The sequence below is a fragment of the Ptychodera flava genome, chromosome 20, assembly GCF_041260155.1.
Source record: "Ptychodera flava strain L36383 chromosome 20, AS_Pfla_20210202, whole genome shotgun sequence".
Taxonomy (NCBI): Eukaryota; Metazoa; Hemichordata; class Enteropneusta; family Ptychoderidae; genus Ptychodera; species Ptychodera flava.
This window is the reverse complement of record NC_091947.1, coordinates 19,630,748-19,649,065: the sequence shown is the minus strand read 5'-3', so window position 1 is coordinate 19,649,065 and position 18,318 is coordinate 19,630,748.

Genomic DNA, 18,318 nt, shown 5'->3' with positions numbered 1-18,318 from the left:
TGTGAGTCATATTCTATTGACATGTCTACATACAAACGTACATCTCAGTAAGTATCACAGATATTGCTTTCGCAGAGTAAATTTTTTTTTTATTCTAAAAAGGAAAATAGGCAGTGTTAGTTTGACATACATCATGTTCGTGTATAATAAAATTCTTTCGACATATCTCACCATTCATTTTTTAAGCATTGACGATCATTACGGTAGTGTGGCTCATTTTGTTAAAAAACAAGAGAATCTGAACTCGCATGGACAATGAACTCGGCAGAGTAACGACTTCGCAGTGCCATCTATAGGCGATGTATCTAGTCTTTGAATGCTGAAGACATAATGTTCCTGTCGCCCCGTTGCTGCGCCGTCACATCGACGAAGCTGATCCAATCTCAGTAAAACTATATTTCAACCTGAAAATGCATGATAGCGGGCTTAATGCTTGGTGTTCGGGGAGCCAATATTATTTGTTTTATGGGGTTTTCATGCTAGCGGTGGCTCTCTCCGCCGATAATGAATAAAAACGACGAAGGAAATGAATATTTAGGGGCGGAGAGGGTTCGGTGTATCGGAAATGAACATCTCAACACACTGTCGTAAATAATTCGACCCATCAGCGTTAGATATTTACGACGTGTTAAAACACGCAAGATCATCTTTTCGAGGCTTAAAAGCGCGTCACCAGTACTTGGTACAGTTTTTTTTCTCTCTCTCTCCCACCAATGCTATTTCGTGCGTGTTGAAGTCTGATTTATGTCCTCCAACTGGTTGGAAATCGCTTTACGACATGGGACAAAAATTATTGAGTCCCCCCGGAGATCGCTTGTGTCCGAAGGCAGTTTCGCAACAGACTGTGAAACTCGTGTCTGATATAACATTATCTTTGAAAAGGGTAAAAATAGACATATCGTTAACTAGTCGGGATTTTCTTTCTAATTTTTAGCCCTTTGAAATATGATAACAAGAAGTAAATCATCTAGCTGCTATAAGCAGCGCCAATATAATATTTTGGTTCTCATCCTAACTTACGCATTCAAGATAGATCTGTTGCATATATACACTCGCCCAAGGCGATCATTCATATCAATACAACTTTTTCTAAATAACCCTGATTTAATCACTTGGCGCCTTTGATATATTGCCACGGCTCTGTGTAGAGAAGGACAATTATACCGAATAACAATTGAACTGTTTGTCCAATCGCCGCACGTTCTTGTAAGATCTCCCGGTATGCGATCCAATTTTGTCGTCAAATCAACGCTTCCTTCGCCAGGAGAATATCAAGCGGCGCTTTCAAAGTCGACTCGGCATCAGTTGTTGCTCAGTTGTCTCGATCCAGTGTGGTATTGACATACTGGTATTAACACTGATGTTGGAAAAACTCTGGCAGTAGAGTAACAAAATATTTTCTCATCAAAGACACTTCATTTTCAATGTCATATTCAAGTATCTTTCTATTTCTGCCTTTATTCTCGACATTACAACGAAAATACAAGAGTTTCAGCTCTCAAATTTGTATGTCATTTCTTGCTTTTCGTATTTATCTCTCCCTCGCTGTCTCCTCTCTCTCTCTCTCTCTCTCTCTCTCTCTCTCTCTCTCTCTCCTCTCTCTCTCTCTCTCTCTCTCTCTCTCTCTCTCTCTCTCTAGCTCTTTCTCACTCTAGCTCTCAAGCTCTCAAGCCCTGGTTACATTGGTATAATTTTCTGTCCATCTACCTGCCTCTCTTTTGTCGCACTCGACGAGAAGACAGCATTTCAGTAGGTTACTATGAAATATAATCACTTTTCAAGCGTACCCTCATTCGGATAATGGGAGTTGCAACACATACTTATTCGCAATAAGTGTTCCCAAAGGACGCCCTCTAGCATTCCTATGCACTTCTATTGCATCATTAACTACAGAGTGCCTACGGAATATGGCCATGAGAATACAGTTATTGGCTCTGAAATTATTATGTTCTTCAGAAAAACCGTGAAGGGATCTTGGTAGAGGTAAGAGGCGGAGAGAATGAACATAATTTGCCATCCTAGAACAAAAACGTTAGCACTCCAGGACGAGGTTGAAGGATTCCGATGGGTGCTTTTTAGAGCGGCTCAGGGAAAATGCCAGTATGCTATTTTGGGATATTTTGACCCAACTTCTTGAATATCCAGAAATTTATCGCCTGAAGGATAAACTAGAATTACTAAAAGAAGTGCCGTAATAGTCTTCCAAGTCCCTCAAGAATTGCCTTAATTACAGTGAATTGAATGAACTCATATCGAAAAAAAAATACCGCGATAGGAGTCGAGACTTCTATAGCTGCTTCGCGATTGCGGATAAATGTATATAGAGTTCGAGATAACTAAAATGAAGAAATGAAAGCTTATCGCGCGGCGGAAAATATACGAGCTACATCAAGCAAAATGGAAATACTCATATCAAAGAGTCGAGAGTTGCATCTTATTTGTGTCACGCTTTTCGAGTTCCTTCGGCGCGGTGATATTTCAATCTTGTCTAGGGATCGAGACAGGTTCGATCTATGCAGTCTGAGCACCTCCGGAAAATCAGATAAGAAAGCCGTTTTGAAGATCTTGCACAATAATGTTTTTTTTCCGTAAATTGTTAATCGGGAGAATAGCGTCCGCCGAGGCGCCTCCACAATTTTCACGCAAGTAATTATCCGCGGTATTGAGGATGGTTTTATTGCAATTTCAGCTATGGGCACCCAACCTTTCCACACAGGTGACTTTCGTCGCTGTAAGGACTGGGGAAAACCAAGCCTTAGTTTCTGCGTGTTCACTCCCAGGGTGGCATGTGTATTCTGAGCTCTCCGAGATCACTTATCCTCGTTCGCGAACCTGCATGTGGGAACGCTATGACTCTCAGAATAAGCTACCGTTATTTATTTTAGCCGTGCGCCAGCCGCAAGGGGGTTTAATTAATTAATTCGCCATGACTCTCTCTCTCTCGACACGGAGCGTCTGCCATCACACATGATACTTTCATCTCAGTTATACCAATTATTCCCTCCCACAGTTTCACTCAAAGTAAAACTTCATGACGCGATGAGCTTAAAGGCCATCTCTAGGTATATTTCTCGTCAGGTTCCAGCTTTCCCATCCACAAATTGTCAGACTGTGAATCTCAAACTCTTACAAAGCGTCAAAAAAACATAATTATTTTTATAAAGTTATGATTTAACGTATGATTTACATTCGCACGAATTGTGCGCGAGTCAAGGTCAAGGTCAGTTGTCTCTCATGTGCAGCATATAAATTTTCATCAAAAAATTTCACCATTGCAAGAATGCTTTCGAGTCAGACGTCCTTTACACTTTCTTTAGAAAGTCCAGTGACGATATAACTTATCCAGACCGTCATTTGGAACATGTAACATACTGTGTGCACGATTTCTTCGATTCCGAGACAATTTTTCAACACGCCTTTTTGTCATTATCGTAATATCAGATGCATTTAATGATTTATGATTTGATTGATTGATAGATTGGTTGGTTGGTTGGTCTATTGATTGATTGATTGATTGATGTTTTTAGCCTCAGTTAGAGCATTTTAGTTTCAAATATAGAGTTGTGACCTTTGGTAAGATTTTGACCATTTAAGGTAGTATGCGCCTCTAAAGAGAAAGACTTAAACTACTGCTCAAACTTTCCTGAACGAAATTTTCAGCCATTCTCTTACCAATATCAAACTCTGAGAAGAACTGCCTATTGATTCTGGAAGAGCAAGTATGAATGGGAAGTATTTTCGTCATTAATTTTCGCGTAAAGCCAGATCGACATGATAAAGTCAAAATATGAACGTGACATCGCTGTAGGACTAGCCTTACATGTCTCAGCAGATAAAATTTTTCTTGTCAATTAGGAAGGAATGGGAGAAACGTCGAAGTGTTTGCACACAGTGTGATCATGCGCAGTGGGCCTTGAAACCAAATGAATCCCATGAAATGTGCACAAAAATTTCCAGGCCGAAGCAGATTGATGATTACAGAAAGGGCGATTATAGCGGCTTTTTTATGTTATCCGATGGAAAGTGGACAAGCCTTGCTTAGTGGAAGACGACGCCTTTGAAATTCATTTTATCGCCTTGAAATTCTGGGTTGGACGTCAGCGGAAATAATAGTCGGTGGTTGGGTGGATACCACGTCGAGCTGGCCTTCTAGCGGTGTTTTGTTGTTGCCAACGCTGCAACTCGACGTGTCATAGCAGGGAATCGGAAGGAAGGAAACTAATCCAGTCACAGACTGATATTGTACCTTTGGGCAGACATCTAAACCAGTGAAGTGTTTGTGTTTTCAATTGAGTCGGAGATACCTCTTTCATTCTGTGATAGATATGCTGATCACTTGAGCTACTTTCTCTTTTTTTTTCTCTTGGCAACCGATGACTTCTTCATCAAATTGTTTTCCGTTACTAGACGTTCACACACTGTACATGAGGAGAGCACATGATGATCGGCTTAAAGCAGAAGTTAGTCGTCCACTTGCCACGCACGTGATCATGAATTATTACTCTTTGAATTGACTTTACCACTTCAGATCGCAAATTGTAGGCATTCTCTGTAAGGGTCATTATCATAATAGACTTGATCCTCGCTGCCGCCGCCATCACTATCGCAATCCCAGCCACCGTCTTCACGACCACAACGACCGCCACCACTACCTTCATCATCATCATCATCATCATCATCATCATCATCATCATCATCATCATCATCATCATCATCATCATCATTATCATCATCATCATCATCGTCGTCGTCGTCATCATCATACTCATCATTATACTCATCATACTCATCATCATCATCATCATCATCATCCTCATCATCATCATCATCATTATCAAACATCTTTGTCATGGTCATGGTCACCTGTGTCATTATCGTATTATTGCCATTTCCAAAGGACACATATATCTCTAAGTCGTTCATCATCATTTGACTTTAAAAATAAATGCACGGCCAACTCAACAAAACTGAACGTGACATTACGTTGAAAACCTCTGCCTCTTGCATGATCGATTTGATGGTTGAGTTTTTAAATTAGGATAATTTACATGTAAATCCGTTATTATAATACCTTTTACACATCCAGAGAGAACACACAGTGACTGATCTGTCTGAAATGAAGGAACGCATCAAAACAATTTCATAGTACACTACCACCATACGCATGTCAGTCCTGCCTACAGAAAGAAATATTAATTCATTTAGGCAGTTCTAATTTCACTCTGATTACTGACAAGACCTTGACTTTTTATAGTCGTAATATCATCTTTCTGTAAAATGCAATCTGATGGAAATATCTTTCCTAAGTCGATCTAGACGCCATAATTCATGAGATTATTAAAAAGTGCACATAAAGAAAATTCTGGGCGTGTATTATCCTAAAGTTTACGGCTTCTCCAGTAAAATTTTCTGAATAATAAATTCTCAGAAATATCTGGCACGATAAATGTTCCGAATTTGGGCCGTAAAGTCCTCGAGTGTGGAATTTGCGATCGTTAAAAATGGACACTAAAAGTATAACGTTATGTTTTGAATTGCAAAATGGGAAATTATGCTTGTCATTTTGGCAGCTGTTTCATACCATAAAGAGAGAAGGCATCACGGTTTTGCCGTAAGTAAATAGTACTTTGGCTGAACGAAACTGCCACTTCGTATTTTAGCAATTTATCAAGATTCTTTTAATAAATATCTATTTTGGAACAAAAGAACAGGTATAAGATCAGCTGTCTATTAAATGTCGTTATATCGTAAAGAACGGTCTTTTATTTTCGAAATGAGTTTGTAAGAACGGTCATTAAAAACCCGTGCCACTTATGTGTACTTTACAATAACTAGTGCATGAAACAAAATGTATTGGGGTGATTGAGAAGGTATGCATTGACTGTGTTAGTTACCATTGAGAATTGCGCCCTATTTTGAGAAACTGGTTGATCGCTTGATTTCATTAATCTGACACTGAGCGCGTGACCTTTGACCCCTGCCGCAAGACTCAGCCGACGTGCCTTTCCCCGTCCCCCGTGTCAATGTCACTTCTGTCACGCTGTGAAGCAGAGAGTGGCGGGAACAAGAGTTCGTTACCCCCCAGGGAGATATCAGAGCTAGACGAGGGCCGTGACTGTCAAAAGTGGCGGCGAAGAAACTCTTCATCGTCGCGCTAACGGGGGACTCGCTTCGCATCCGGCGAAATTGGAACCGACTTGAACACTTTAATTTGATGACGGGTTTTTATGAGTGAACGTTTGTTCTACCAATAAAGCGGAATCGCTTGTGAAATGATCGCAATGGGGAAATACTTCGACATGAAACATCCTTTATATATACATGACTGGCTGCCGTGCTTTTTCCCCGGAATACTTGAATTTTTTGATGAGCGATTAATTCCAGCGTAAAATGCTTGCAAGCGATGCCGTCGCTCAGTAATCGCGAGTAGCAGTCAGATTAATCAATCTTTTTTTCACCGTTTCCAATGTTTATTGTCTAATCGAACCGAACTTCCATATGTCATAGTAAATCCAAATGTATGCGATAGGAAAAGGTATATGTTACCAGTACAGTTCAGATAAGTCACACTTAATATCCCAGTCAACCAGGCAGATAGCACGTTTCACAGCGATATTGATTTCAATATATCGCCAGGCTTGTCCTCTGTTGAAATACATGTTTATCTCTGAACACGATAAAATACACACCATAGTGTATCCTCCCATTATAGCAGCTTGAGACGGGAAGTCACGTGGTATAACTTTATGTGATATATTGGTGACGAGTGTGTCGTTTGATAACGCATGGTTGTCGGTGAGATCATAGTTTATGGTGGGTATGATATAGCACGTTCGGGAGCATAATCCGACTCGAGGCAATCGAAGGAGTTGGAAGGGGTACCGGCAAGTAAAGGGGACGGGAATGTGTGTTATGTACTGTCGCTATTTAACCCTTTGAGCGCCGAATTCAATTTTTGTCACCTCTTTAAAAATATAACCCAGACAATTTTCTCAGGTCCAAACATTTCTTTCAGTTTTTTCCCAAAATTTTGACCGAAAACTTGAGTCGATGAAAAGTGCTATCCATTTGGTCCAAAATCTTCAAAAGAATTACAGGAAAATTAATAAAAAATGGTAAAATGTTGCACTAAAATTTTGTTGGGAAAAATTGTACAGCACTCAATTCTTGTGATGTAAAGATGAGGAAACAAAGCATCACGTGACGTTAGCAAGCTTCATGTAGAGTGGCACACGACACCTCGACTGGGGGGAATTATTGTAGTTTGAACGCTTACTTGAGAAATTGGGGACTTCGTGAAAGGAAATAGCGAACTCGTCTGTACGAAGACGACCGCCATTAGTCAAAGCCATGCCGCGGCCAAGGGTCAGACACGCACGTCAGAACTGGAAATTAATTGGCGATAAAGGCGCGAATAGGACTCGCCTTGCTCTCATAACGCTTCTCAAATGGTTTTAAAAGCACTAAAATGCTAAAAACATTGGAATCAAAAGTCGTGAACTGATAAAACGATATAAACTCATTCCTCTATTCTAACTTTGCTCATTAAAGGAAAATTGCTCATTTTGTCTCGAGCGATCTTTTGTTCAAATTAAACAACTTCTTTTTTTTATTTTTTCGAACGTCATCAGTCTACGAGCTTTCCGTTTGCTTGGAATCTATTTGCTGCTGAACGGCATCTGTCCGAATCCGACCGCGAACTCCTTAAGTCGCTTCATTCAGGAGATCACGTGAGTCAATAACACAACCGAAATTCCGTAAAACGACAAGCACATGATGATAGAACCAACGCTATATTTTCAGTGGAAATCAAAAAAGGCGATAAAAAAGTATGACACACTACTGTTCGATATCGCATCCCTGTAAGAAGGGTGCGATACCGAACTGTTGACATTTTTCGAAGTCAGGTAACCGCACAGAAAATAGCAGCCAAGAAAGTGAGTGTAATCATAAGTTTGATACAGATTTGCTTACTCAAAAGGCACACCGTTAATTCAACGCTACTATCAGTTGAATGGTCGAAATCCATAGAAAACCATTACGGAAGAAGTGAGCCATTCTCCGGGGACTAGGATTAGTTTTCATTAAATCATTGCGCACAACACGGTTGTAACTTGGAATTCCTGATATCTGTACATATTCCTCTCAATCATATCTTTATCCCGTTTGTGCATCTAGTTCATTACTTGCTTGATATTCTTTGATACGCTAGACAAATCCCACCATGTGCCCGTACACTTCATATTCATTTAATCGTTCATTGTCAGGTAACAGCAAAATCATCTTTGCTGGTCGCCATCGCACTTTCCGATCACAAAACACGACTTCGCAGGAGGAAAAATCGCCGTCCTCAGTGGCACACTGATTCGGTTTACTTCTCTTTACCGGGAAAAGTAATTAATGATGTTCTGCTCGGTGGAATATTTTCAAAGGTCGGTTCTAGAGCCCGAGTCAAAGACTGTGTCAGTGAAACGGAGAATTCTATTTTGGGTATGTACAAGAAATTTATGCAAATGAGATTTTCAAACTCGATTATCTCGTGCCGTCCAAAACAGAGGACGACTAGTGCAATGTCAATCGCTATTACGTGACGCTTTAGAAAGTCTTTTAGCATTACTTTCATGTAAAGTTAAATAAAAACAGACCGGCAAATCTTTCCCTTTTGAGACAACTTTGGAAATACAGCCGGGTTAGACTCTTATCTGCCTGAGTGAAAGGTATGCCGCCAGAAGCCATTCTAAGAAAATGCATAGTATCGGAAGCTGTCATAACATTTCATCTCGGTGACCTTTGTACTGAGCATATCAAATCACACCATCGTACAAGTGATTTGGGCAAATACTATCCGACTAATGTAACGCTGTAAATATTCCGTTCTTCGCATTCTCGTTTTAATCCCTTTCGACAGTAGCTTGCTTTGCTGTCAACATGTCTGTGGCTGTGGTGTTTTGTACTTACGTACGTACGATCGGTATGTTGTTTTTCCTTCGAATTATGCACACAGCCCAAAAGTAAACAAACACCTGGGACCCGAGAAATAATAGATAATCCAGACCTTGAAATCGGTAATATATTCTGCGAGAATACAATAGTGAAGGGAAAGGTCAATATGTCACCGAACTCTGCTTTTTCCTGTAAGTTTGAGAGCTAGAGGACAATAACTAGCGGAAGAAACACGAGAAGTTCAAAACCGATGGTGGGGGTCTCTCGCCTATGGTAAGAAGGGAGCGTTCGGTGATCATGAACAGGGTGGGCCGGCAATATCCGGAGTCAGCCTAATCTGGGCAACTGACTGAACTGAAAAGAATTGGTTATGTTTTTTCCCACACAGCACAGAGGGGATGTAACTTGATTTCAAAAGTACCCAAGCAATTAAATGCCCTATTCCAGTGTACAGAAATATGCCGGGAGACAGTACAGCGGTGATTCTCCTAATGATTTCATTCACTCAATTCATTTCGCTGTAGTCTGAATCACAGACCCCAGGGTCTATGTCTGAATGCACGTGCAATCTGTCTATCAACATGTTGCCCCGGAAAATCCATAAAGCCTTGTTTTGACACAAATTATGCCTGCAGAATTGAAATGAAGCGTTCCCAGCAAACTTTTGCTGAAATAAAGAAAGTCACGGGTAAACACGGATGTTAAATGAAGACCTGGCTCACGTGCATGTAGAAGCTAACTTTGTGCTTTTGGATAGCTGTGCAGTTGACACCGAGCCCTTCTCCGTGAGAAACAAAACCTATATTGAGAAAAATAAAACAAAGGAATATAAATAAAGAATATTTTAATTTTTGTTATTCTAAGGCAGTACTCATATCGGATCACAATAAATAAGAAACAGGTACAGTAGGTTTCTGTGGTACACACATACATTTCAAAGTATAGTTTAGGTCACGTAGTATTAAAAGTCAGTGGTCAGAGAATCTACCTCTCCTTCCCAGGTGCCGTCATCAATTTCGCAAAATCATCATAAAAGATGTTTAAAAGGCTGATAATTTACTTATTTTTGACCTTGACCTAAAATTTGGAGGGGAAGTAGAGCTGTTCCTAACTGCCCTCCACTGGCATACACGGAAAATATACCCTCTCACTGAATTTTGATGCCCACTCCAGTGTTTATGGTCTGCCCGCTCCCCACTCCCCACTGCCCTCTCCCTACTACTGAAATTACCCATTGCCAACAAGATGCTCATTAGGCACCCCAGATCAACACAAAACCGTGCCAACAGCTAGCAGTATACCTTGGAACATTGCTCCCCTCTAAGACAGGTACTTAATCTCCCCTCAAGTTCTATCATCAACCACGGCTTTCCCCTCCCTCTACTTATTTTCCCGTATCTACTGTCAAAAATTTTCTCGCCGTCCACTGAAAATAATGAAATTTCTTCCCCGCCCACAGTAATTATCAATTTTTTCTCCCCGCCCGCAGATTAGTTTTGAACTTTGCCCGCCCGCTGAAAAATTGTGCACGAACAGCTTAGCTGGGGGCACCAGCCCTCCCCTCATGGTAGGAAGCCTGATGCCCTAATACGATTGAAACCTTGAATCCTTGAGAAATCCCTTATTCTGCTCCTTATTTCTCCTTTGCTAAGGTGTAGTAGGTATCTAGGCGTGACTAATACGAAATTATCTTGACCCCTACATGACCTATCATTTTGGCATTTATTTTCATGGTACGACTGTACAGAAACTTTCCAGACGCGGCACGCTTTGTTTACTTTGTCTGAAAGAAAGCGGAATCTTGGAAAAAATATTCTTTTCATATTTTCATAACAGAGTGTTTGTGCGGACCAGTGGTGGAAAATTGAACATAGTTACAATAATGTTGCTTTAAATTTATATTTTTACATAGACCGTGCTACCAAGTCAAAGATTGGCCACTTCAACTCAACTGTAAACAACAACTGTAAACGAGAAATAATATATCAACATAGTCAACAACATTTTCTCCAGCTTGGATTTTCACCAACTTGATTTTTCATCATATTCTAGGGGGTACATCAATTGTATGAGTTGAGAATATGAGTCTCAGGTTTACTAATAAGAGGGCACATGAAGGACAAATCAGCTCTCCCTTACCATTAAAAACTACTGTACCGTGCTACAGGGCAAAGTTTACAGGTTATAACGGATGGCTCGTCCATCGCCATTTTTATCTGATGGACATCAGGAAGCATTTCATCCCTCGTTATCTTTATTTTTATGCCAAAGAAAGTTACCCTCTGAATGGACAACCCTGTGCGCAGATAGTCATTTCAACATTTTTCAGGACAGGAAATGTAGTAAGGGTCAAAGTTCAATGGCAAGGGAAAGAAAAATATTGACTCCTTGACAGCATGGAGGTGTGATGGGTTTTGGTGATGACGTATACCTACAATTGTTACGCTTATTGGAGGGGCCGTCTCAACAGCTGTAATATATAACCAGTCTATTGTATAAGCGATAGTATTTTCCTAAGTGTATAGTACGATTGTTCTCGTTTGTGAGACACTCTCATGTTACCTGTGAAAAAAAGGTCAGAGATGTATTATATTACCTTTGTGAATAGGTGCAATCTCGGTGGTGGTGCAGAATAATCAATTTGCGACGTGAAGACATCAATAGTGCAATGTATGTGTATATAGGTACAGCCATTTCACATGTTGCAACTTGAAGAGTCGCTGCCGACAAAAAATAATGACGCTTTTCTTATTGGGCCAGTATTAAATAAGTCACTGTTGATGATCCCAAACTAAATTCTTTACCTTGTAAAGTGCCGAGAAATAAAGAAAACTTTTGCTTTCTCCAGTCTTGTAGTTCGTAAGGGAATGACACGTTCCTATTTGATTCAAATGAATCATGAACACTGAGCACGTGCTCACAAGGTCTGTCGGGAATAACAGCCTTTGCATAGCTGGGCCCACTGATGTCCTCTCTCGGAATGGAAGGAGACGCAGAAGAAATGAATGTTTACATCAGCCGCTGATATAGACCAAGCGTTGCATCACGAGCAATCTGGCCATCAGCTCGGCTAATGATTACTGCCCTACAGTCCGCGTTCTCCGATGATTCATGTGGGTTTGGGGAATCGCTGGTTATTACGGCGAAGATTTGACTTGCCAGGTCCCCTCGTTAGACGTGAATGCTAAAGCCGCAACGTTATTCCTTTTCCTTCAGTTTTGTTAGACTTACAATAAGTGCAATCTCTAGCCAGAACTGAAACTACGCGATTCAGGAACAACGGCAAATAATACGGAGTAAATCATTTTGTCGGTGGCGTTATAGTGTTCGATTATTGCTTCAGGACGGCAGAAATTTAGTAAAAAGGTGTCAGTTAGACACGCAAAATTGCGGGGAAATTTAAAACCACGCAAAGCTTATCTGTAAAAGCATATGCAATTTTGTGACTTATCCGGGTACTCCTGCCGTAATCTGCAAAGGGACTGATGATAGCGAGGTGGTTATCAGTGCTATTCTTAGAAATATCAGTGTATTCATTTCCAGAGCCGTGCATATCGCCATCAATAATTCCTATCAAATCAAAGGCACGAGTGTCCGATATACTCACATCGGAATCGCCAGTTTCCGACTATTACTCACGTTTATTGCATTTACACCTCGCTTCCTCTTTGTAAATTTTGATTCTGATTGACTGCGGGCAGCCATACTACGTCCAGTCTGTTTCTTTCGGCGCCACAGCACCGATCAAATTTGGGGATTAGCTCATCGTCGCCTATCGTCGGCAATCCTCGGTTGCGTCATTTGTTGCTGCAATTTCTGATAGTGTACGCTTGACTATGTTCACTTCTCTTACGCGTGAGTCAGTCAGATGACTTTGGGCATTTTGCCATCTATATACTGAAAGAGCACATTAACAGTTGTAATTCTGTATGATTGTTGTATACATTTTATGTGTGAAAGTGTCATGAAATATTGAATTCCGCCAAGCATGGCCGCCAGCTATAACAAATATTTACTCCAATATCAACTAGAAAATCTTCTTGAACCGGAAATCCCTTCCAGGGATAAAATCATGGATATCCCATATTTTGTATAATTGTTGACGTTATGACGTCAATATTGATTTAAAATCGCGAGTGTGTACTCAAAGTACATGTAGCATCCAACACCTTGCGCCAAACTGAAGTTTTGCATATGGTTCTTGGCGATAAAATCCAAGGAAAAAGCCCGAAACAATTCAAATATAAACAAACGATTACCGAACATTACAGGAATAAAGCAAAATCACTGGCATAAGGTAAAAAAACAAACAAAATAACGACGACAAATTTGTGAGATTTATTTGTGTGGTCATGAAGATTCTAAAATGACATGTGTGCGACAACAAATCAGGCAATTCCATCTCTTAAATACCTTCGTCAAATAAAAATATGAAGTTTGTATACCAGATTGCGCCCCCATATTTTTGTCCAAAATGAACGGCACTAATCAGCTAAAGAAAACAGTTGAGCAAAATATTCCAATCTTGGGGATTTCTAAGTGGTTTCAACATCTATACACTCTTCCAACGCCATTACGATACATGTCACCTGCCCTGAGTTGTTGTAATCGAAATGGTCGCTAGATGCATGTAACATTTTTCGTGTAAAAACAAATCACAAATATTCATGGAACGAAAAATCAGTCAAGCAGATGATTCTTCATTTATTCATTTCTCGACTGATAACCCGCTAATTGTCTTCGAAGTGCAAAATATGAGTCTCGACTTCATTTTGTTTCCAAACGTTCCTGTACTAAATTACCCCACATCGCAACTGAGCGATCTAATTGTTATAAATCGCTGTTTGCACTGAAACGAGCCCTAATGTTAAACGAGGACATAACTTTTAGTTTAAAATTCCTGAATCGCTTTTGATCAGCTGTACGCTCCGTTCTCTAATTTCTCTTTTATTGCGCTGGCAGAGATTGCATTGCGCATACCGTTTTACGACCGCCGAGCTATCCGCAGCTGAGTGTGCCATGATGCGTACCGCTGATAATTTACGCCGTCGATTATTGAACGTATCTGTCTGCATATGAGAAAAAAAAAAACATTTCCCAAAATTTCAATTATTCCAATGATCCGTTCACCCCACACACAATGTACCCTTTCAGATACATACCGCTACTTTTCTGCACGCCGTCGGTTGTTCGGGTTGCAGTCTGTAGATATAAAAGCGAGAAGACAGTGGTTTCCCGTAATTACTCACTGACTGCAGGGTGTTTGAACTTTTACTGTATGTAATCAAGTTGCCCGGAGCTCGTAACGGAGTTACGTATCTCACGAAAAAATCGAACTGTCGGTTACGATATCATGCGGAAATATTTTTCCCAGGCACATTTTAGCGGCGCGGCGTCAACCCACAAAACGAGGCGCGCACTGGGCACGAATCATAATCCATATCACGTGATATTTTGCGGCGCTGCGGGATATCAAGCAACGCAACGAGACATTCACCCGTGATGCCATACCGTGTTTAATTAGGGAAGAAATTCCGGCATAATTCATATAATTGACAACGATGTGGCATTCAACAACACTTCCAATTACGTGACCGAGTTTCTTCTCTTTCTGTGTTACCCTCCAATGAGTTACTGCCTCTATATGATGCGGTACACTACACTACACTACACTACACTACACTACACTACACTACACTACACTACACTACACTACACTACACTACACTACACTACACTACACTACACTACTCTACGCGACACAACACAACACTACTGCTCGACGCTACACTATACAATATACAGACTGTGAAAACTGTCTAAACCAAACCATTCAAAGACTGAGAAAATTGTTCGGTTTGGAGAGGTGTTCGCTTTCTAGAGGTCCTTATAACATAGACTTCTATTGGAATGGGACTGGGAACTATATTGTAATGTGCCACTCTGCACTAAATTGTCCCGCGCTGCACTGTATCTATACCACACCGTTACTGCACTACACATAGCGACGTGTGCACTGCCGGCACATATTTACACAGTACTGCACCGCGCTGCACTGCACTGTCCTCCTCAATGGAACGCCGGTTACAGGTTCCATACCACCCAACAGTACACTACTATGATAGTAGACGAACTTTCCAGTTTTTGTGTAGTACATGCCATCCAATAGATTGCATAGCACTACAATACAGTACGCGTATACTCCATCTACTGAAAACAGCCACGTGCTAATACCGCAGGATAACCCAATGCGCCTCTTTTAAAACAAAACAAGAAACAAAAACAAAAAAGAATACAATATATGTAGCACATATTTATAGCATATATAGCATATATATATATATATATATATATATATATATATATATATAAAAGCAGTAACGAAAGTTGCGTACTACACGACGCTAAATCGGCATTTTGCACGGATAAATATATTCTAATCATCTATTTCAATGGCACTTTTTTAAAACACGAACGTAAACGTAAGTCAGTGACATTGATCTATATGATAATTTCAATAAATACAAGTCCATTGAGTAGACGTTAGTAATGAAGATGGCCGAATTACTAATCGTACAGCGACTCTCCAGCTAGCTTCTATTTGCGAGACGATACATCATGAAGAAGCAAATGGATGTTATTCATATCAGTTTGAACGTAAACTCCTCTGCGATGTAGGGAATGGTACTTCAAACATTCTCCTTGCGCGCGGTAAGCCTATCTTCTGAAAAAAAATGTGTCATCCTTTTTCGCCAGTCCAATTTACCGAAAACACCAGGTGTTCAGATTGAGGAAATAGAAGCAGTAATAGGAGAATGGCGGGCAATCACCCAGAAGACATTTTATCACCAGTAATACTGCGACTTGAAAGAGGGGAAAAAACTCAACGGCGGGAGGGACGTCTTAATACATCCTGACACGAAAACGATCAAATAGTACGGCGGGGATTAACAGAACGGCACTTCAATTATTCAATATTCCATTCATGGAACTCTTACTGGCACCCCTCCGTTACGCTCATCTTAGGTGCGGCTCCGGCGCTTTCTTATGAAGAGGACTTGGCACATGGGGAGAACTGACGCACCGATATCCTTCAAGTCTCTCAATATGATAACTGAAGATTGAATAAATGAGTCTTAAAAAATGACGTCAAACATCACGCACGTGTTACATGCTAATCGCGGATATCTTGGCAATTATTATACGGCTTTTTTTGTAATATTCTCACATCATAAGGCTGTAAATAATATTTTTATTCCTTGCATGGGTGATTTATGTCAAGCGTATTATGCAATTGGCACTTAAGTTAATTGAGTAACTCGGCTAATACTACATATAAATTGACTTTGTATAAGTTTAGTGCTATATCTATCTCAGAGGGTTTTCAATGCTCTAAGATATTCTTTATGAGTCTGTCCATGGTAGTGCTCTTCTCAGAATCTGCTCTTTAGTTTCGATATCATGTCGATATCTTTTCCAAGTCGTCCTCTCCCCTCTCTCTCTCTCTCTCTCTCTCTCTCTCTCTCTCTCTCTCTCTCTCTCTCTCTCTCTCCTCTCTCTCTCTCTCTCTCTCTCTCTCTCTCTCTCTCTCTCTCTCTCCTAACACCTTTCTCCTTCACACTTTTCGCACATTTCTTGCAAAACCGTTTTCCCGTTTGCCTTATTATTCCTCAGTCGCCATTACTTCGCTGCGATGGGGTTAATGCAATTCCGATAAACCGTGTAGATGACATACAAAGATCACATTTATAGCCTCTGTTGAAATTGAACCATACCGAATGTAAAAGCAGATAGTCATAAAAATCGGCGTGTACGAACATTTGCATCGCGGACACAAACATTTAAGTTCAGATAGTAAAAGCAAAATTCAGAACAATGACCTCCGAGCACAAATCTATAGGACGGTCAGACGTTATAGTTTTCATCCGCATTGATATCTTGTTTCTACCTTGTCTTCTGTTGTCCCCAGTCACATGATATCATTGAAAAGCCCTTTTATCGGACAATAAAATCAACCGTCTATTCAGCCGATTTGTTCCGGAGCTGTTACGGCATTCTCACTGCTGAATCTTCGCTGACATATATTATTACCCATCTGTAGACAATTGTAATCGATTTGATCAGAAATGGTCAATGATACGCGAATTTTGAATTTCTTGGTGAATATCCAACGAAATATCTCAATATTTCTGTTTCAGTCACTTTGAGTGACTGTCCGTATTCCATATAATACCTGGTTATTCTTCCGAAAGACTGTAAACGCTCAGAATTCTATATTTATATTTTAAAATAAAACATGAATTAAATTTAAAGTTATTAAATTTTAATTTAATCTATTTAATCTTATATAATTCATTTACTAACTTTAAATAAAAATTAATTCAGTTAATTCATTTTTATAAATTTTGTTTTTATTTTATTGTATGTCAAATGTACAAAAACGGAAAACATGACACTTCGCATTAAACTTGTTTTCGCTTAAAATTTCTATCGGTGTTATTTCTTATTAGATATAAGGCTTCATTTATAACTTGACATTGATATAGTGATTGACATACAATTGACATTCCCCAGTGAGAATCAGACGTTTAAGCGAGATAGTTTCACTTAGACAGCCAAAAGAACATATTTTGAATGATGAAGAGAAACCTTCTTGGTGCATTTCAAAAACGATAGCGCCATGATCTCCACTAGTTTTTCTTTACACAGAAAAAAAATGTAGATACAACAAGTCGTAGACTTTATTTGTATGTTGCATATGAAATATGTATGTATGTATGTATGTATGTATGTATGTATGTATGTATGTATGTATGTATGTATGTATGTATGTATGTATGTATGTATGTATGTATGTATGTATAATATAATAATAATAATAATAATTTATTGTTTAAAGACCACTACACACCTTGTCTCAGTGGTCTGTACATTACAGAAAATTACTGGAAGAACTACAAAATACGAAGAAAATACATGTATGTATCTATGGATGTATCTATGTATCTATTTATCTATGTATCTATGTGTATCTATATGTCTATGTACGTATATGTCTCTATCTATCTATGTCATTCACACATATATGAAGACTCCAAGTCAGGCTTGGAAAATCTTGTCCTTCATAGATATTTTTCTTCCGTTTACCACTGTCTTCAGGTACAAAGAATTTACATTCTATTAGATACGTCACCATTAACTCAGACGACATCGATGATCTCTGGCACGGCCGGCAAGTTTGACCCAAACCTCTCCTCTGTAAATCATGGCGAGAAATGACCGGCTGTCCCACAGCTCGCGCAGCCACAGAGTATAAATCTTGATCCTCACATGAGTCTGATCTGAGAGCGTTCTAATTTAAGAGTCTTATCTTCT